The sequence below is a fragment of the Bubalus bubalis genome, chromosome 11 (genome assembly GCF_019923935.1).
Source record: "Bubalus bubalis isolate 160015118507 breed Murrah chromosome 11, NDDB_SH_1, whole genome shotgun sequence".
Lineage (NCBI taxonomy): Eukaryota > Metazoa > Chordata > Mammalia > Artiodactyla > Bovidae > Bubalus > Bubalus bubalis.
In genome coordinates, this window is record NC_059167.1 from 36,761,332 (window position 1) to 36,781,778 (window position 20,447).

General features: G+C 39.6%; 1 protein-coding gene across 1 annotated transcript in view; it reads left to right on the forward strand.

Annotated features, from left to right (window-relative positions):
• The window catches only part of BMP4 (bone morphogenetic protein 4), a 230,799-nt gene that overhangs the window by 149,396 nt on the left and 60,956 nt on the right, over positions 1 to 20,447 (forward strand). The window lies entirely within an intron of this gene.

A 20,447-nucleotide genomic window follows, 5' to 3' on the forward strand; every position in this document is an offset into this window, starting at 1 on the left:
GTGGCATTATTGAATTGAGTTATAAAACTTAAATTAGCTTTTTATGTGCATATCTTTTTCTCTGCATGTAATTTTCTCATGCTCTGTGGGAAAGATTTGAGCCATAGGCATCTTTTAGGACATCTGCACAGCTCACAATCATCTTTCTCTTTCTAAAAACCATTTCAGAATCCTAATAAAGGAGGCCCCACTTTTTCAGAATACAAAACTCTTCTTTCCTAAGAGCAACCCATTCCATATGAGTGTCATAGGCCCGACTATAGGCTTCCAAGAAGAGGCAGCATCACCTAGGTTATCCCAGTAAATCAGATAACCCATCCCATAAACTACCTTAATTGGTACAGGAACTGTACGTGATCAACTCAGATCAGTAAATCATTCTTTCTTGGGAGTTTTTCCTGGAGTTATTTGGGAAAACAATACAAAATGTATTTCCTCTCTTTTGGGGTTATTAAGCTTATATAGAATTGGAGTCTTCAGCTTCCAGCTGTCATTCTGTTGGTGGAGAGGAACTGTTGAAGAATTAGAGTGTCCTTACAGGTGTACCTGAGGCCAGATGAATCTCCTAACCTATTTATGAGAGTTAACAAATTCCCTTAATTTGCTTACATTTTTTTGAGTTAGATTAATGCCACCTGCAGTAAAGAATCTTTATTAATATGCTTATTCCCCTTCCTTATCCATGGGTGTGAAAATCTTTTTTTAATTCAGAAATTTGTATTAAGGATTTTACTTTAAATTGACACACATGTCAGATAAGCATGAGTTAAACAATTGTGCATGGAATCAAATCCAGAAGAATTAGAAATCTTCACTCATCCTGAAGATTTTGCTTGGGTATTCCTTCCTTGGCTGTCATCATACAGCTACAATTGCTGCATAGATGATGTATCCCCAGGACAGCAATATGACAGAATACAAAGCTGAATAAATCTGGTCCAGTGTGTGGCAACTCACTGGCTTCATGGTAAGAAGACGACAAAAGTTCAAAGCATGGGTATAAGATGCAGGCTCTAGAGTAATCTCTGGAGTGGTTTTAAAAAAAAAATCTCCCTTGAGCTTTTCTTTTTCTAATTTTCCATCCTTTCTATTTATGAGACCTCACAATTTGGGATTTCGCTTGTGCTTAGAGAATGGGACATTCAAAAACCAGAAAAGAAAGGATAGGGAATGATGCTTTTGTTATTATTGTCATTATTAAGGTGAAAGCAAGAAATTTAAATTGTGAATCAGTCCTGTTAGAATCAGGGGTGAATTCAAATCTTAATAGGCAGTGAGGAGAACTGTTGGCCAGATCATTCATAGAACCATAGAACTGTAGAATATTTAAAGAGGAAGAGACCTAAGCAATTCAATATTTTCATTTTATGAGAGAAAAAGCTGAAACCCAAAAGGTTAATCCACTTGTTCAAAGTCACAGAAACAAGCCTGTCATCCAGAACTCCCTGGTTTCATCTGTTGTTCTTTCACTGGATCGTATTACCTTTTTTCTGAGTCTAAAATTGTCAGGCTGGGTCAAAACTAGATGTAATGTTCACAGTTCATTTGCATCATGGAGAGGAAGGCAATCAATGAATGAGCAGTTTCATTAATTCAGCACTAAATACAACTGCATTACATTAAAGCAGCAAAAGAAAATAAGCAGACAACACTAGACATAACCTCATACTTGACTAAATTGCAGTTTCTCTATCCGTGATTCAAAGTCCAAGTTTCTCCAACCTTTCAAACTTGTTATCCTTACTTTTTTCAGTGTTGAAGAAAATTTATGAAAGCTTCCTCCCAACTCTGCCACACTAAATACATACAGATAGAGATTCCCTCTTACATTGAAGCTCTTACAGAAATAACTACACCAAAAAACTAATTTGTGGAATATTTGCAAGTAAATGGATTATTGACAATTCACAAAACAATTCATATTTATACCTTGAGGTTTTTTTTGTTGTTGTTGTTAACTCCTTGCATTCCTTAGACAGATATATGACCTGTAGAGCAATGAATTATTTCATTCCAAATATGTAGAATCATGGAATTTGGGGTGAGAAGGTTATTTAGAAACTGCCTGGTTCAATATTTATTGATGAGGAATTCAAGACCTAGGGATATTAATTGACTGTATGTAACCTTGGGCAAGGAGCTGTTATGAATCCTTCCATAATGTCATCTGGAATTAACTTTTTCTTGAAAAATCTGAATTTTCAGGGAAAATTGAAATATGATAGCAGATAATAGAGTATATAAAAATATTTTATACATTAATATTATTTTGAATATGTAAATTAGATGAAAATATTGTTCATTTGAATGCTTAGTTAAGCTAAAATATATTTTCTTATCTTTCCACTTCCCTTAACAACCACACTACAAAAAGCCACAGTAATCATTCTAACAACATATCCCCTCTATATTTAATGTTTTACAATCTGATGTTAGGGGAATACAAACAACAGAGTCCCCAGTTGGCACTAGTGGTAAAGAACCTGCCTGCCAATGCAGGAGACACAAAAGACGGGAGTTTGATCCCTGGGTTGGGAATATTCCCCTGGAGGAGGGCATGGCAACCAGTTCCAGTATTTTTGCCTGGAGAACCCCATGGCCAGATGAATCTGGTGGGCTACAGCTCATAGGGTCACAAAAAGTCAGACACAAGTTAGCACTAAGTAAAACAACTTAGCATGCATGCCCACACACACGCATATTCTCGTAAAATGTTTTGTTTAATATGCACTTAACCTTAAAAAGCAGAGACATTGCTTTGCTGACAAAGGTTTGTATAGTCAAAACTATGGTTTTGCCAGTAGCCATGTGTGGATGTGAGAGTTGGACCATAAAGAAGGCTGCTACTGCTAAGTTGCTTCAGTCGTGTCCAACTCTGTGCAACCCCATAGACAGCAGCCCACCAGGCTCCCCCATCCCTGGGATTCTCCAGGCAAGAACACTGGAGTGGGTTGCCATTTCCTTCTCCAATGCAGCAAAGTGAAAAGTGAAAGTGAAGTCGCTCAGTCGTGCCCGACTCTTCGCGACCCCATGGACTGCAGCCTACCAGGCTCCTCCGTCCATGGGATTTCCCAGGCAAAAGTACTGGAGTGGGGTGCTGTTGCCTTCTCCGTAAAGAAGGCTGAGCACTGAAGAATTGATGCTTTTGAGCTGTGGTGTTGGAGAAGACTCTTGAGAATCCCTTGGAATGCAAGGTGATCAAACCAGTCAATCCTAAAGGAAATCAACCCTGAATATTCAGTGGAAGGACTGATGCTGAAGTTGAACCTCCAATACTTTAGCCACCTGATGTGAAGAGCTGACTTATTGGAAAAGACCCTTATGCTGAGAAAGATTGAGGGCAGGAGGAGAAGGAGTTGACAGAGGATGAGATGGTTGGATGGTATCACTGACTCAATGAACATTAGTTTGAACAAGCTACAGAAGATGGTGTAAGACAGGGAAGCCTGGCCTTCTGCAGTCCTTGGGGTCACAAAAAGTTGGACACCACTGAGCAAGTGAACAACAAACCTTAAAATGTTGTGTATGTGTAATAAAACATTTGGTCTGATAGTCCCCCATAGTGACACATGAAGAATTCCAGAACAATCTGAATATCTCCTCAGAATCTTTGTGATCTGATTGGTGAAATTAACCAGCATGAAGAGCTCATAGCAAAAGTAATCTCCAGTTGCAGCAAGCACACTGCGTCACCAGGCCTCAGTAGTAAAGATAAAAAAGGACTCTTTCTTGCTCTGCCTCACAAGGGGAGGCATCTCTTGAATGGGAGAAGAACAATTAGAAAATACAGTAAGTATCTTAATCCAAGGAAAGCCAAATAGAGGAAATAGGTATTCATTACCTAATTCTGTATTATCCATTCTTTCAGGTGAAAAAGACAGTTAGACTTGTAGGTACTTGCAAGCCTTATGTGTCTCAGGTTATTGTCTCCCAAACCACGGGGAGGGGAGTTTCAGACACAAGTAAGTAGTTACCCTAGAAGCTTCTAGCTGCTGCAACCCTAGGCCTAGACCTGTTTTGTTTGTTTGTTTGTTTTTAAGAAGTTAGTTGCATTTTTATTCTTGTCAAAGTCTCTCAATTGTGTTCAACTCTTTGAAACCCCATGGACTGTAGCCTTCCAGGCTTCCTCTGTCTAAGGAATTTTCCAGGCAAGAATGCTGGAGTGGGTATTCCCTTCTCCAGGGGATCTTCCCAACCCAGGGATCGAACCTGGGTCTCCCACACTGCAGGCAGATTTTTTACCATCTGAGCCACCAGGAAAGCCCATATTTATTCTTAGGGAAATTTAAATAATTCCCTAAGAATTAAATTTAAATTCTTATTTAAATTTAAATAAGAACTTAGAAAGTCTATGAAACTAAAAAGTCTTTTCTTTTAACAGTGTCAGTTCATAATATTTGCTCTGGTTTCTACTAGATACTGGGGCTTCAAAAATAAAATTTCACTTAAATTTATTTAAAAAGACAAAGAGTGTAACAGTGTAATAATGGATATAGAGAGGTGTTCACTGTAATATTTATTACAATAGCAAAATGTTGACATTAACTTGAACAACTATCAATATAGGACTTGCTGAATTATGTTGTAACCATACAGGAAAAAAGTTATATAACCACTTTAAATAGTGTCCTATGGAGATTTGTGCTTTTAGAAAGCAATTTTTTTGGGAAAGGCATTAATAATGAAATGCTTTTTTTCTTTCTTGTTTAAAGCCTTCTGGGTAAAGAAATTCTATGCAGCAACAAGGCCAGCTGGCATTCCCATATGAGAGACTGTTTCTTTAATATTTGTAAGACTGACCACCCTAAGTCATTAAATCGGGATGCCCCAGTTGAGGCATAATTATTCCGCTTGGATAGGAGCCTGGTAGACTAAATTATCTTTAGCATCTGCCAGGGCACCTTGCTGATGTCTGTATAAAATGGGATACTTGATGCAGGACATTGAAAATAATAGGCATTAGTTTAGAGATAAAAGAACCTACTTATAGGCTTACTAAAAATTATCTTTGGGCTTCCCTGGTGGCTCAGATGGTAAAGAATCTGCCTGCAATCCAAGAGAACTGAGTTTGATCCCAGGGTTGGGAAGATCTCCTGGAGAAGGGAATGGCTGCCCACTCCAGTATTTATGCCTGGAGAACCCCATGAACAAAAGAGCCTGGTGTGCTACTGTCCATGAGGTCACAAAAAGTCCGACATGACTGAGTGACTAAGCACACACAAAGTTATCTTTGCTCATATGTCAATTACTACAACATATATAATGCAGATAAGGCCTAATTAAATCACCAGTAGTTCACAAATAACAGTTAATAAACTAGTCAAATCTTGGCTACCTAGAGAGGCAAAGTTTCACTTTGGATTCTGGCTCCCTTTTTTTGGTGTATTTCTATCTTCAACATTGGCTGTTTCTTAGGCTTTATCTTTAGTTTTCATCCATTGACTACATGACTTCTTAAATCCTTTCTGTGCTTTCTCAAGATCCAGTTGTTGCAGAACAAGGACTTTGCACTCTCACCTGTAGAAAAGTTGCATGATGCTGTCACCATCACGATTTCACTACTCTCTTTTGACTTCTATAATTTGTGTCTCACTTTATCTACGTGGCTGTAGCAACTCTTCACTCATTTATTTATTCAAATGTTTATGGAGTGCCTACTCTCTACCACATCCTAGTGTACAAAGACTGGATTTGGTCTGTGCCCTTTGGATTAAACAAGCCTCATAAGTTACAGAGGCTTCAAAATGATTCAGAATACTTTTTCTAAAGCCAGCTAAAATCAATAATACAAAGCTGCCTAAAAAGTCCTCAAATACTTGGAAATTGAACAATGCCCTTCTAAATAATTTATGGATTAAAGAAAAAATTACAATGTAAATTATAAAATATTTTAAACTGAATAATGAAGATATTTCTTAAAAGGATACTGCTAAAGCAGTGCATAGGTGGAAGTTTATGCTTTTAAATTTTATATTAGAAAAGGAGGAAGCCTTGGAATCTGTCATCCACACTTTCACCTTAAGATGACAAAAAAAGAAGGGGAGATTGAAACAAAATTTAGAAAAATTAAACTAACATAAGAATGAAAGTCAATGATATAGAAAATGGACAGACAACAGAAAAAAGTGAAAGAATTGGCTCTTTGAAATGATTAATACAATTGATTAAAAAATACAGTAAGACAATGAGAATAAAGAGAAAATACAAATCATGGTCATCAGGAGTGAAGGAAAGGTCATTGCTATAGATTGTAGAGGCATTAAAAGAATAGTAAAGAACAATATGAACAAATTTTGCAAATAATTTCAAGAATGTAGAATAGCAAATCAAAAGCAATACATATCCTGGGAATAAATTCAAATCACAAACTTGAAAAATACTTGAATTTGGTGTTATGTTATCTAGCAAGCCATAAAGTTGAGTGTGTCCATTAATACTTCTTCATTAAAGGTAAGTGGAACATATTAGACTGAGCTCAATCAGGCCTGCTGGGACCAGTTAGCTATGTGAGCAAGTGGTGCACACTCTCAGTGTTCCCAACCTTGATACATAGTCACATATCCTCCAACCTACCAAATTCTGCCTATATTGTGAGAGAAGCACCCTCGACCAGTTAAATAAGGAAAGAAAACATGTAACCTGATTTATGGGTGATTATGCACTATATGCCGGAGAAGGCAATGGCACCCTACTCCAGTACTCTTGCCTGGAAAATCCCATGGACGGAGGAGCCCGGTAGGCTGCAGTCCATGGGGTCGCTAAGAGTCGGGCACGACTGAGTGACTTCACTTTCACTTTTCACTTTCCTGCATTGGAGAAGGCAATGGCAACCCACTCCAGTGTTCTTGCCTGGAGAATCCCAGGGATGGGGGAGCCTGGTGGGCTGCCGTCTATGGGGTCGCACAGAATCGGACATGACTGAAGCGACTTAGCAGCAGCAGCAGCAGCATGCACTATATACAGACTGCTGTACTCTTTAACCTCAATTGTGTATTTAAGACAATAATGAAGAGAAATTCTCACTGTGGGCAGAATTATAAGTGGCACATTTTTGTTCACATTTCCTGGAAAGAGAGATGTCCTGTGTTATGAATCTAGATTGATTCATGCTATGCTATGCTAAGTCACTTCAGTCGTGTCCAACTCTGTGTGACCCCATAGACAGCAGCCCACCAGGCTCCCCCGTCCCTAGGATTCTCCAGGCAAGAACACTGGAGTGGGTTGCCATTTCCTTCTCCAATGCAGCAAAGTGAAAAGTGAAAGTGAAGTCGCTCAGTCGTGTCCGACTCTTAGCGACTCCATGGACTGCAGCCTACTAGGACATAGTCAGTAGCTAATGGTAGTCTGGATGGACAGATTGGAAAAGAATAATACCAGAGGATTGACAATAAGATGTCTAGAGACAAGGTAAGTGGATGGAAACTTTTGACATACCAAGGGTGGGTTTTAGGAACAGTCCACCGCAGGCAAAGCAATTTTTAGAATGTAAATCAACAAAAGATTTTTTGAAGAGGAGTATTGCATCACTGATATTGTTTAGAATGCCCATCACATGATACTAATAAAAAGAAGGCTAATTTATAGTTGGCTTTATTATTATTTTAAAATTCTCTACAAACAATGCACCCTCTTATCACCTGCACCTGAAGAGCCACTCCTATTATCCTGCCTTTGACCCACAATATTTGTATTCATGAATACTCGCCAAAGGCACTCACAAACTAGGACTTTCTCAATAATCATAAGGGCAAAAGATGGCCCAAATGATCCATTTTATGGATGTCAGTCAGCATTTCCTTGGTCATTCCAGTGATTTCTCAGTGAGCTCATGGAAAGTGTGGCTGTAGGCATGGAAGTTCTATATGGGATCTGACCCCCTGCCTCTCTGCACATGGGCAGAGAACCCATGTGCCAATAGCAGATATGAACGCTTAACCATTACTGAAATATGGTCACATATCACTAGTTAGCCACCTGGTGACAGAATAATGATACTGAACTCCTATTTTTCATGGTTAGTTTTCTGTGACTGTGGTTTTCATTCTGGAGGCCATGGGATTGTAGTTCTTGCTGCTTCTCTCTGTCTTCTGATGGATGAGGGTAAGAAACTTGTGCAAGCTTCCTGATGGGAGGGAGCAGCCATGAGGAAAACTGGGTCTTGCTCTGGTGGATAGAAGGAGAAGGGGGTGACAGAGAATGAGATGGTTAGATGGAATCACCGACTCAGTGGACATGAGTCTGAGCAAACTCCAGGAGATAGTGAAGGACAAGGAATCCTGGCATGCTGCAATTCCTGGGGTCATAAAGAGACATGACGTAGGGACTGAACAACAACTCCAAAAAGACATAACAGTCAAAGTACATGAAGCAAAAACTGATAGGAATGCAAGGAGAAGAGAGGAAGCCAGTATTATAGTTGGATACTTTAACAGTCTTCTGTCAGAAATGGATAGACTCAGCAGGTAGACAATCAGTAAGGTAGTTCAGCTGGTAAAGAATCCACCTGCAATGTAGGAGACCCCAGTTTAATTCCTGGGTCAGGAAGATTCCCTGGAGAAGGGATAGGCTACCTACTCCAGTATTCTTGGGCTTCCCTGGTGGCTCAGATGGTAAAGAATCTGCCTGCAATGTAGGAGACCTGGGTTCAGTCCCTGGGTTGGGAAGATCTCCTGGAGGAGGGCATGGCAATCCACTCCAGTATTCTCACCTGGAGAATCCCCATGGAGATAGGAGCCTGGCAGGATACAGTTCATGGGGCAACAAAGAGTCAGACATGACTGAGCGACTAAGCATAGCACACACAGTTGAACTCAACGGTGCCATCAGTCAACTGGATATAATTAACATCTACAGATTACATAATCCAGCAGTAGCAGATTATCCATTCTTCTCAAGCTCATATGGTACTTTCACCAAGATATACTTCATTTGGGGCAAAAAGTACATCTTAAAAAGTATAAAGAATAGAAATCATACAATGTCTGCTTTCAGATCATATGGAATGAAACTAGAAATCATTAATAGAAAGATAGCTGGAAAATGAAAAAATACTCAACACACTTCTCAATAACACATAAATCAGAGAATAAATATCAAGGTAAAATTTTAAATCTTCTAAATAAATTTAAATGAAAATGCAGCTCATCAAAATTTGTGGGTTGCAGTGAAAAAAGTGCTTACAAGGAAATTTGTAGCAGCTAATGCATATATTAGAAAGAAGGAAGATCTAATATAAGTAACAATCTAAGCTTCTACCTCAGACAACTAGAAAAAGAAAAGCAAACTAAATCAAATATAAGTAGAAGAAAAGAAATTGCAAAAATTAGATCAGAAATCAATGAAATTAAGAACGAATCAATAGAGAAAATCAAGAAAACGAAAAGCTGGTTCTTTGAAAAAGTCAGAGTAATCAATAAGCCTCTAGCCAAGATAACAAAAAAAGGAAGAAAACACAAATTACTAATATCAGAGATGAAAGAGGGGACATCACTATAGATTCCATGGAAATTAAAAAGGATAAGAAAGGGATATTATGAATAGCTCTATGCCTATAAACTTAAAAACCAAGATAAACTGGATCAATTCCTTGAAAGACACAGCCTTCCAAACTCACTTAGGAAGAAATAGACAATCCGAATAGGCCTGTATCTATTTAAAGAAATGGGATAAACAACTAATAACCTTTCAAAAGAGAAAGCATCAGACCCCAACAAGTACACCTGTGAATTCTACCAAATATTTAAGGGAGAAATTATAATGATTCTCTACAATTTCTTTCAAAAGGTAGAAGTAATTCTTCTACTTCTATACACCAAGATCAAGGAGGACGTATTGTAGTATGCATGGCTTGTTCAACAATCAAAAATAAATTACTTCAATCCATCAACAGACTAAAAAAGAAAAATTATATGATCATATCAATATATACAGAAGAAGCATATTCTGTCAACAGAAGAAGTTGACAGAATCCAACACCATTCATGATTTTAAAACAAAAAGCTCAGCAAAGTGAAATAGAGGGGAACTTCTTCAGCTTGATAAGGAACATCTACAGAAAAAAGCTAAGGTAACATCATACTTGAGTTTCCCAGGTGGCTCAGTGGTAAAGAATCCACTTGCCAAGCAGGAGATGCAGTTTCAATTCTTGGGTCAGGAAGGTCCTCTGGAGAAGGAAATGTCAACCCACTCTACTGTTCTTGCCTGGGAAATGCCATGGACAGAGGAGCCTGGTGGGATACAGTCCATGGGGTCACAAAGAGTTGGACATGACTTAATGACTAAGCAGCAACAACAAAATTATACTTAACAATAAGAAACTCAAAGCTCTTCTTCTAAGGTTGGATCAAGTCAAAGATGTCCTCTCCCACCGTGTTAGTGAGCATCATACTAGAAGTCCTAGCTAATGAAGTGAAACAAGAAAAGGAAATGAAAGGTTAACAGGGATGGAAGCCAAAATGAGATGATGATGTGATCTTTTATGCAGAACATACAAAACAATATACCAAAAAACTCCTGGAACTAATAAGCAATTATAGGAGGATTGCAGGATATCACTTCCCAGTATACCAACAATGAACAAATGGAATTTGAAATTATAAACACTTTACAACTTACATTAGTACTTCAACCCCAAAATTCTTAAATGTAAATCTCACAAAATTTCAGTAAGGTCTGTGTGAAGAAAACCACGAAACTCTGACGAAAGATACCAAAGAAGAACTCAATACTACAGATGACCCAATTCTTCTAGTTTAAGTCTACTGCTACTGCTGCTGCTAAGTTGCTTCAGTCGTGTCCGACTCTGTGCGACCCCATAGACAGCAGCCCACCAGGCTCCCCCATCCCTGGGGTTCTCCAGGCAAGAACACTGGAGTGGGTTGCCATTTCCCTCTCCAATGCTTGAAAGTGAAAAGTGAAAGTGAAGTCGCTCAGTCCTGTCCGACTCTGAGCGACCCCATGGACTGCAGCCTACCAGGCTCCTCCATCCATGGGATTTTCCAGGCAAGAGTACTGGAGTGGGGTGCCATCGCCTTCTCCAATTTAAGTCTACAGCTTCCCACTGAAGTTGCTGATAATTCTGTTCATCTAATCTCTTTATTGCCTGATTGAATTCTCTATTCTTTACATATTTGTTCCCTCTTGGATGCAAAATCTTACAGATATTTAAGGATATTTGAATATATCTCAAACCTGAGGTCAAAACATCCAAGTAATAGTGATGAGAATCTCCAGAGATGAGCAAAGAGAATCAGCTAAAGGAATGTTTAATAAAATGGCTGGATATAAGGTATTTGTAGAATTTCCATACCAGCAACTAGGAAATATAATAGCAAAAGCAACAAAAATATAAAGTATCAGGAATAAATCTATCAAGAAGTGTGTAAAAACTATATAAAAATTCTTTAGGGAATTCCCTGGTGATCCAGTGGTTAGGATTCCATACTTCCACTGCAGGGAGCACCAGTTTAATCCCTAGTTGGGGAACTAAGATCCTGCATGCCACTTGACATGGCCAAAAAGAAAAAAAACTTTGCTTGAGGGCATAGAAGAAGATCTCAGTAAGTGGAGATGGGAATTGTATTTCTGGTTAGGAAGGTTTAACACTGTAAAGCTGTCACATCAGTTCCAAATTAATAAATTCAATGACCTTCAAATTTTTATGAAATTTGAAAAGTGATTCTCAAACACACAAGATAAAAATGGAGAGAAATGAGATGGAGCTTGACTTATCCAATATCAAAGTATTCTATAAAGCTGTAGTAATTAAATATACTGTTAGCTCCTATAATATAAAGAGAATGATTGAATAGAAAATCTCCAGACTAATAAATGAATTGGAATTTGGCTTAAAATATAAATTATATTTCTAACCAAAGAAGGAAGAGTGAATCATCAGTGGTGCTAGAACAATTTGGAAAAATATAGATATCTACCTCATGCTATAATAATTCCAAGTGATTAAGAAACTTCAACTTGAAAAACAAAATTGCATGGTTATTAGAAGGAAAGATAGTCTTCTTAAGCAACACACAAAATATAGAATCTGTAAAGGAAAAAAAAATCACTTTTTCCCATAAAAATATAAAGTTTTCCTCAATCAAAGACATCATTTAAAAAGTTAAAAATAAAACACACACACACCCACACAAAAAAAACAAAAAAAAACACAAATGATAGACTGAGATGAAGATGTTTGTCAAACATGTAATTAACAAATAGTATCCACAATATAAAAATGTCCTACACACAAGTACAAAAAAAGAGGACAACCTAATTGAAAAATGGGGAAAGAATATGAATAAGCCATTAACAGCAAAAAATATAAATGGTCCTCACAAACATAAAAAGATGGTCAGTCTTGCTTCTCATGAAGGAAATGCAAAGAAAAACATTCAAGTGTTATTTTTTACTCAGTAGATTGGAAAATATTTACAGCTTGATAATATCCAGCATTATTAATTATGTGGGAAACTAAGTACCATCAGACAGTTTTGGTAGAAATGTAAATTAATAACATCTTTTTAGCAGCAGCAGTTTACATTTAAAATGAATCTTTGATTCAGAAATTCCACTTCTAGGATTCTGTGTTGAAGAAACGTTTGCACATGCAAATACAGATGTTAAAAAAATTCCTTTGTATCACTTTGATAAAAAATTAAATACATTTAAATGTTCATCAGTAGAAATGTGGTAAATTATGAGATATCACTATCATGTGCACTTTATTTAAATGCGAAAGATATTTATTGCTCAGTCAAAAGAAATGCTGCTGAATAACAGATATATCATAAACTCATTAAAAAAGCCAACGAAGTCCAAAATAGATATGGCTACATGTCGTGTACTTAAATTTATGCCAATGTATACAGAAAGGACTAGAGAGTTACAGACCAAATTGCTGACTTTGGGTTGTCCTTTGGAAGAGGAGTTTGGTTAGAATTTTCGAGAAGACAGTTGTTTTTATTGTTACCTGGCTCCTTTAATTAAAAAGCTGTCATAGCTTTTGGTTAAGTAATCAATAAAACAACCTCCTTGTTTCTCCTGGATTTTCTCCTGGATTTACCTCTGAGTTCCTTCAGTGGATGCTACAGACAAGGGATCTGAAAGGACATGCTACTTTTGGAACTGTCTCCTCATCTTGGACAGGTTAGCTTTGGGGATTCTCATGTTTTGGTTTATTTATTCATGTATTTGTCATCCTTTCATTTTGTAAATAGTATGTTAGTTAAGCTGGACTCATGGAGTATTAACATCAGACCTATTATTAATAATCAGAGTATTAATTTTCAGACCTAGCCTCAGTATCATACTCTGGATGAAAATCCAGGCTGATCCTGTTATTTCACTGATCACTTAGGTAAAAAAAGAAATCCTACAATCATGTGTGTCTTAAACATGGCCTCTAAAATTTAGTAATTAATTTTTCCATCCTGTTCATACATAATAATCAAACTCTGCTAAGTCGCTTCAGTCATGTCCGACTTTGTGCGACCCCAGAGACGGCAGCCCACCAGGCTCCCCCGTCCCTGGGATTCTCCAGGCAAGAACACTGGAGTGGGTTGCCATTTCCTTCTCCAATGCATGAAAGTGAAAAGTGAAAGTGAAGTCGCTCAGTCGAGTCTGACTCTGTGCGACCCCATGGACTGCAGCCTACCAGGCTCCTCCTCCCATGGGATTTCCCAGGCAAGAGTACTGGAGTGGGTTGCCAAAACTCTGTCTAGTGTTAAATCATTGCTCCTCCTGTGGTTGAGTCCTGCTTCCTGCTGACCCTTCAGAGTGAAAAAGGTTTTACTGTCCTTTTCTTTGCTGCCTAGCATTCCTTATCTTCCCACCACTTACTGAGCAGGGCCTCAGCAGCGAGAGAAAGGAGAGGGAGTTAGGAAGGTCTTTCTTGACTGCTGCTGTTGTAAACTGATTTTGCTCTCCCTGGAACTTGTAAGTTCTTCTCTGGGCACCTTAGAGGCTCCCCTGCAAAGCCTCTTCACATGCAGCTGTGTTCATGTGGACAGTGTTCCTTCTTTGGCTGCTCACTTGGCTTCTGCATCCTCCCACCTTCTTCTAACCCCTAATAGAAACTTATTTAGACAGGTCAGAGTCCCCTCTTCAGTACTGCCAGGACAACATTCTTCTGTGAGTTTCACACAATTTGGGGGTGTCTCATACCACTGGCTTGTTCTCAGACTTACAGGCATTTCTCTGCTCCAGTGGCTGTTAGCCAACCTCTTGCCTTCTCTGTCTCACAACTTGGAGAAACATATGCCAGGCTCTCCAGAGGCTCTTTTGGAGAGCCTCTCTCCAGGATTAGGATAAGAATTAGACACTCTTCTACCCCTCCCCTGTTTGGAAGAGGGCTAAGCAGTGGGAGCTACAGACCAAAGTGGACCCCATGAAATTCTCTTCCGAAAAGCTCCCCCAAATCCCAGTGAGTCAGACCTGTATGGAGACCTTGTCCCTGCCCTTTTAGTGCAATTAAGGGTGACCATATTCTGAGTTGAGAAGTGATGAGAAAGACTTTTCTTTAACTGTTTAATTCTGGTCTGCATCTTCTGCTGAAATTTCCTTTCTGTTGTATCTTGGTGCCTCAGTAGAAATTTTCAAGTTAATATCCTATTTCCATTTGTTTGTCTATTGACTTGCAAACAATTAATGAGCACCTTTTTATGCCAGATATAGCTACAGCAATGAATCATTTGCGGGCTTTAACTTCTGCAAGCAAGGGAGCAAACAAATGCAAAGGATAGTTTATTTTCAGTCTGCTTACGGAACCAAGATCAGAAGTGTCATTTGTTCCCCTTTTCCCTTACTGCTGGTTTCTCTTGTTTTCTTGGAGCAGATGCTTTTGTACCACAAAATGAATTTGGATTGACCTTGATAAAAACATTCACTCCTAGACAAAGAAAGAAATAAAGTGACATCTTCTTTGTTACACAAGCTAAACTTGAGAATCATGAGTAAAATTTTTACTAATTTAACAGTAGCACCTATAGTGTGAATTTTGGAGTAAGAAAAACATTCATTTGAACCCCATTTTCACTAACAGACAACTTTCTTAATCTGAGTTTTATCAGTAAAGTGGTATGATGCTTAATTTTATGTGTCAACTTGACTGGGCCAGGAGTACCCGGACATTTGGTCAAACATTACCCTGGCCATGGCTGTGAGGGTGTTTCTGGATGAGATTAACATTTGAATCAGTAGACAGTAAACCAGATGGCTCTCCCTATTGTGGGTGGGTCTCATCCAGTCAGTTGAAGGCCTGAATAGAACAAAAAGGCTAAACCTCAAGAGAAAAAGAGAATTCCTCCTGCCTGAGAGCCTTTGAATTGGGTCATTCATTTTTTCCTGACTTCATGCTTGAATCATTGCCTGTTCCCAAGTCTCAAGCCCACCAGCCTTTGGATTAGAACTGTACCATCAGATCTCCTGGGTTACTTACTGGCTGTAGATCTTGGACTTCTCAACCTCAAAATCACATGAGCCATTATTATTTTATATATTAATGTATGTATATATGGAGTAGGAAATGGCAACCCACTCCAGTATTCTTGCCTGGAAAATCCCATGGGTGGAGGAGCCTGGCAGGTTACAGTCCAGGGGGTCACAAAGAGTTGGACATGACTGAGCCACTTCACTTCACATATGTATATATATATGTTGCTGATTTTAAAAATATATGTATGCTGTTGATTCTCTTTCTCTGGAGACCCCTGACTCCAGAATTAAATGAAAACAAAGTATATCATGCTCAGCTCAGAAGGTGGCATAAAGAAGATGATGTAATATTACCTCCCCTTCATATTTTAGCAATTATGACCTAAATAGTCAGATGGAAATCATAGAATTGTTATTTATTGATTATCCACAATGTATTAAACTAAGTGCTTTACATGCTGTATCTCATTTAATCTTAATCAGAGCACTTCTTTCCTGGTCAAGGAAACTTAGATTTGGAGAAGTTCATTTATCCAGCATCACATATTTGGCAAATTGTGGAACCAGTAAAAGAACCTGTGTCCAAGACTATACTCCCCACTACACACAGTACAATACTTCTCCCCTACAGTCAACTATATGCTTAGAGAGTATTCCCTGGAGGAAAAAGGCTTCCTAGCTAGACTAGTGGCCCTGATTTCTCACTTTAAGGGGGAGTACAATTATGCCCTTAACCAAAACAAAACATATACTTAAGAGAATAACAGGAAAACGTTTGTATCTTGTGCACATGAGAAGCTCACAATGAAGAAATCACCATAAACCAAAAGCCTACACTTCCTTCAAAACCTGTTCTTCAGTTCACAGCTTTTCTCACCTTTTCTATTGCCCTGTCATCTTTCTTGTCCCCAAATCTCCATGGTAGGTAGGTTTTGAGCCAGTCTCATCCTTGAGTGCACATGTTCGTTTGTTCAGCAGTGTTTACATATACCTGTGGCTCACCTCGCACCTCTAGAGGGGATGCTCCATGAGAGCAGTGGCTCCTCCTGCCAGCTCAGGGCCGGCACCAGAACACAAGGTCTGCACGAGATTTACTGTTCCTTGTGACTTAGGATCCAGCATCTGGAAGCTCTGAGAGGCCTGGTGTGGTGGCTCTCCCACCTCCTCAGTCCCTGGTTCCTGCCCATATGTTAGTAATAATGACAATAGCAGCAGCTCCCTGCCCTGTGCCAGTCCCTGCCAGATGCTGACAGTGAGGAATGTAGGTGAACCCCCTCCTTTGTCAGTTTACGTTCAGCGTTGTGGGATGCGTGGAACAGAGAAAAACAAAATAGAAGCAACATCAAGTGAATACATAACTGAATAGAAAGCTAACAAACTTCAGATCTGCTAGGAAGAATATAAAAAGGTTATGAGAGAGAATAATGGGCTGTGGAGGGTACCTTACATCAGTAGCAGGGAAAGGACACAAAGGCAGTGACGCTTAACCTGAGATGGCAGCGTGAGATGCAGTCAGCCACTCACAGAGTGAGGAGAAAGGTTCCAGACAGCAGATCATAGTCCCTGAGGTAGAAAGGAGTTGACCTAAGGGAACTCTCAGGGAACGGAGAGAAAACCATTGAGTGTGGGACACAGTAGGAAGGGAGAGAATGTCAGGAGGTGAGGTAATAGGTAGGTATGAGTTAAGTCAAGCAGGACCTTGGAAACCATAGTACAGAGTTTGGATTTATTATAGGTCTAAGGGGAAACCCCTGAAAATGTTTTAGAATGGAGAAGAACGTGAGCCAAATTCCATTTTGAGAAGAACTTGCATTCTTGCTGCAACATGAAGTATGGGTCAGATGGGGAAAATAGAGAAGCAGGTAGAAAATGTTACACTGGTCTAACTTGAATGAGCAAGACTTGGTGGTGGTCCCAGTTATGGTGGTAGTGATGGAAATGTGGAGAAAATAGTGCATTTGTGGTATAAATTGAAAAGAGACAGTAGTATTTGTTAATGGATAATGTGGGCTGAGGAAGGTGGGAGAAAGAGAGGACAGAAAGACAACTTCTTGATTTCCAGGTTTAGTAAATGAATGAAAGATGGTGCCATTTTATTAAGTGAGCAATTCTGAGAACACAGTAAGTGGGGCAGAATTGAAGAGGAACTGGGCAATGAAGGGGTTTGTGTTGAATGTGTTAATTTTGATATTTTTATGAGACATGTTAATAGAAATGTAAATAAGGCCATTAACTATGTTAGTCTGGACCAGTGGTTCCCAGACTTCATTAAGCATCAGAAGTACCCACAGGGCTTGGGAAAGCAGATTGCTAGACTCACCCCCAGAATTTCTGATTAAGAAGTGGGGCTTGTAAATTTGCATTTCTAACAAGTTCTCAGGTGATGCTGATGCTTCTGGTCCATGGTTCTCACTTTAAGAACCACTGGTCCAAACAACGGATAAATCTAGGAGTCTGGAAGTCATCAGCAAGAAGATAATGTTTAAATCCATGGGACTAGATGAGATTGCCTAGATGAGTGAGGCTGTGCAGAGAAACAGAAGGAGGAGATTAAGGTTTGAGGAGGGGTGGAGAAGACAGACTCCATAAGTCAGGATCAGAGAAGTGGAAAGAAAATGAAGAGAGCGTGGAGTTTCAGTAGCCAGAGGAGTTGAGAGTTTCATGTCTCGATTGACTGAACGTAACAAATACTGTTGAGAAATAAAATAAGAAGAGGGCAGAAAAGTATTCATCAATTTATCTACATTAGAACCGCTGTTAAGAGCAAGTACATTATCTCACTAAATCCTTCACAAGTCTCATCAGAGAAGTACAGTTAGCTCTACTTCATAGTTAAAAAGGCTCAGAGATTATACAGTTCGTTAGGACAACAAAGGACCTAAAACACAGATTTCTTTTTGCTAATACCTCAGGGAATGCAAAGCTTGCAGCATCCTCTGCTGCTGCTGCTAAGTCGCTTCAGTCATGTCCAATTCTGTGCAACCCCATAGACGGCAGCCCACCAGGCTCCCCTGTCCCTGGGATTCTCCAGGCAAGAACACTGGAGTGGGTGGCCATTTCCTTCTCCAATGCATGAAAGTGAAAAGTGAAAGTGAAGTCGCTCAGTAAGTGTCTGACTCTTCGTGACCCCATGGACTGCAGCCTACCAGGCTCCTGCTTCCATGGGATTTTCCAGGCAAGAGTACTGGAGTGGGGTGCCATCACCATCTCTGGCAGCATCCTCTACTTGTCCCTAAAATCTACAAGGCCAGGCAAACTTTGGCAAAACCTTGAGGCATTCTGCTTATTCCACCCTGAGGCACCCAGTACCCTCTGACTGCTCCCTGCACAGCTTGCAATGATGCTGCCTTTCCTCCATGACCACCTCCCTTTGGGTTAACTCACCATGTCTCTCAACTGTCTCATCTGCTTTTTTTCAAGGCCCACCTGGACTTTGTTTCTTGGTGATGGCATCAACCTACCTGTAGCCAAATGATAATGTTAACAACTGGGTACTAATTGGTGGTGTGCAGCTTTTGGTGATTTCCAGGAACTAATGGCTGACTTCAAGCTCAGTGTGATGTGAACACTGAATTGGGTTGAGAGAACCACAGAGTTGGCTCTCTCTTGATCCACTGTTAGCTGGTTCCAGCACACCGCTGGAATGATTTAAAATGTTGATTTTCATGTTGCATATTTCCATGCTACACACAACCTTCTGAGACAATGTTTTAACCACAAGTTGTGGGAACTTCAGGCCATCTGCCCAGCCAGTACACGGAGATATAAGGAACAGCCTTTACCCCATACCTCAGAGGCCGTCACCTGCTTCCTTTATGTCCTAACTAGCCTAGAAGCAGACGGGATGTCAGTTAAAAACTGGCAATTGAATCATCGCTCTTTGGTTTCCAGAGTTCAAGAATGTTCTTTTATGAGGATTACAGGCTTGTTCTTCTTTGGTGTCAGCAGGCGTTTATGATGGCTGTAGCAGGAATGAGAATTTGGGTCTGGAATAAGCCTTGCTGTTTCTTGCCAGGCTGCAAAGGTTTATGGTGGAGACCAGACATATGTCTTGCTCACGCCCATACGCTACTCTGTTTCCGGAATCAGAGGAGGAGGCCACATCCTCATCCAGGCAGGAATGACTGCTGAGGGCTCAAAGCACTAGGGAATTTTAACTTCCTCATGTAGCTTCCACTTGCTCTCACTCTTTTATTCCTAAAAGCACAGGCTACAGAAGTGGTCTCCTGGGAGTTATGTGCTGTGATATTGCCATGGACAGTGTTATAATGTTACCTTGCACTTGCAGGGAGGGGACTGAGTTGGTGGGGAGCAGGAACACATGGAGGAAGCAGGAGCTTTATTGGGAAGAAGAGAGGAGCAGCCAGAGCTGGGATTTGGCACCACTGATGTGGAAGGTGGAGAAATGGCTGTGAGATGGGTTAAAAGAGGTGTTTCTTTGCAACTTGATTTTATGACTGTGTGTTTTGCAAGTGGATATGGTTAGCTTGGGAACAAAGTCTTCTAGGCTCAAGGTTGTTTTTTTTTCAATTGGCAGGTACAGGAATCTGAGAGTTATACTTTACTGCTTTTTAGGGAGCTGATCACATAGTCAGGTCTTAGCCGCTAAAGGCAGCTGGAAGGATCATGGCACTAGCAAAAGGACTTCTAGAAAGCATCTAATCATAAGCTATGAATGATTTTATACCAGCATTCCAAAGCAGTGCTTCCCGTACAGGCAAATTCTTATTTCTGGGACCAATTGTTTTATCACATAAAAATTACACAGATGTAAACATCCACGGGTACTGGAGGTGTTTGCACGATGATACTTGAAAGTCACATACTTTCATCTAGTACTCTAGATGCAAATTTGCTCGCACATGTATGTATGCAAATGTATCAAAATAACACTAATATTTATAATAATACTTAGCAATTCTATATGCCTTTCATCTGTAGATCTCAGGGTACTTTGCAAGCATTTATTAATTCTCCCAACACTCTTCTGAGGGAGGTAAATATTATTATCCTCT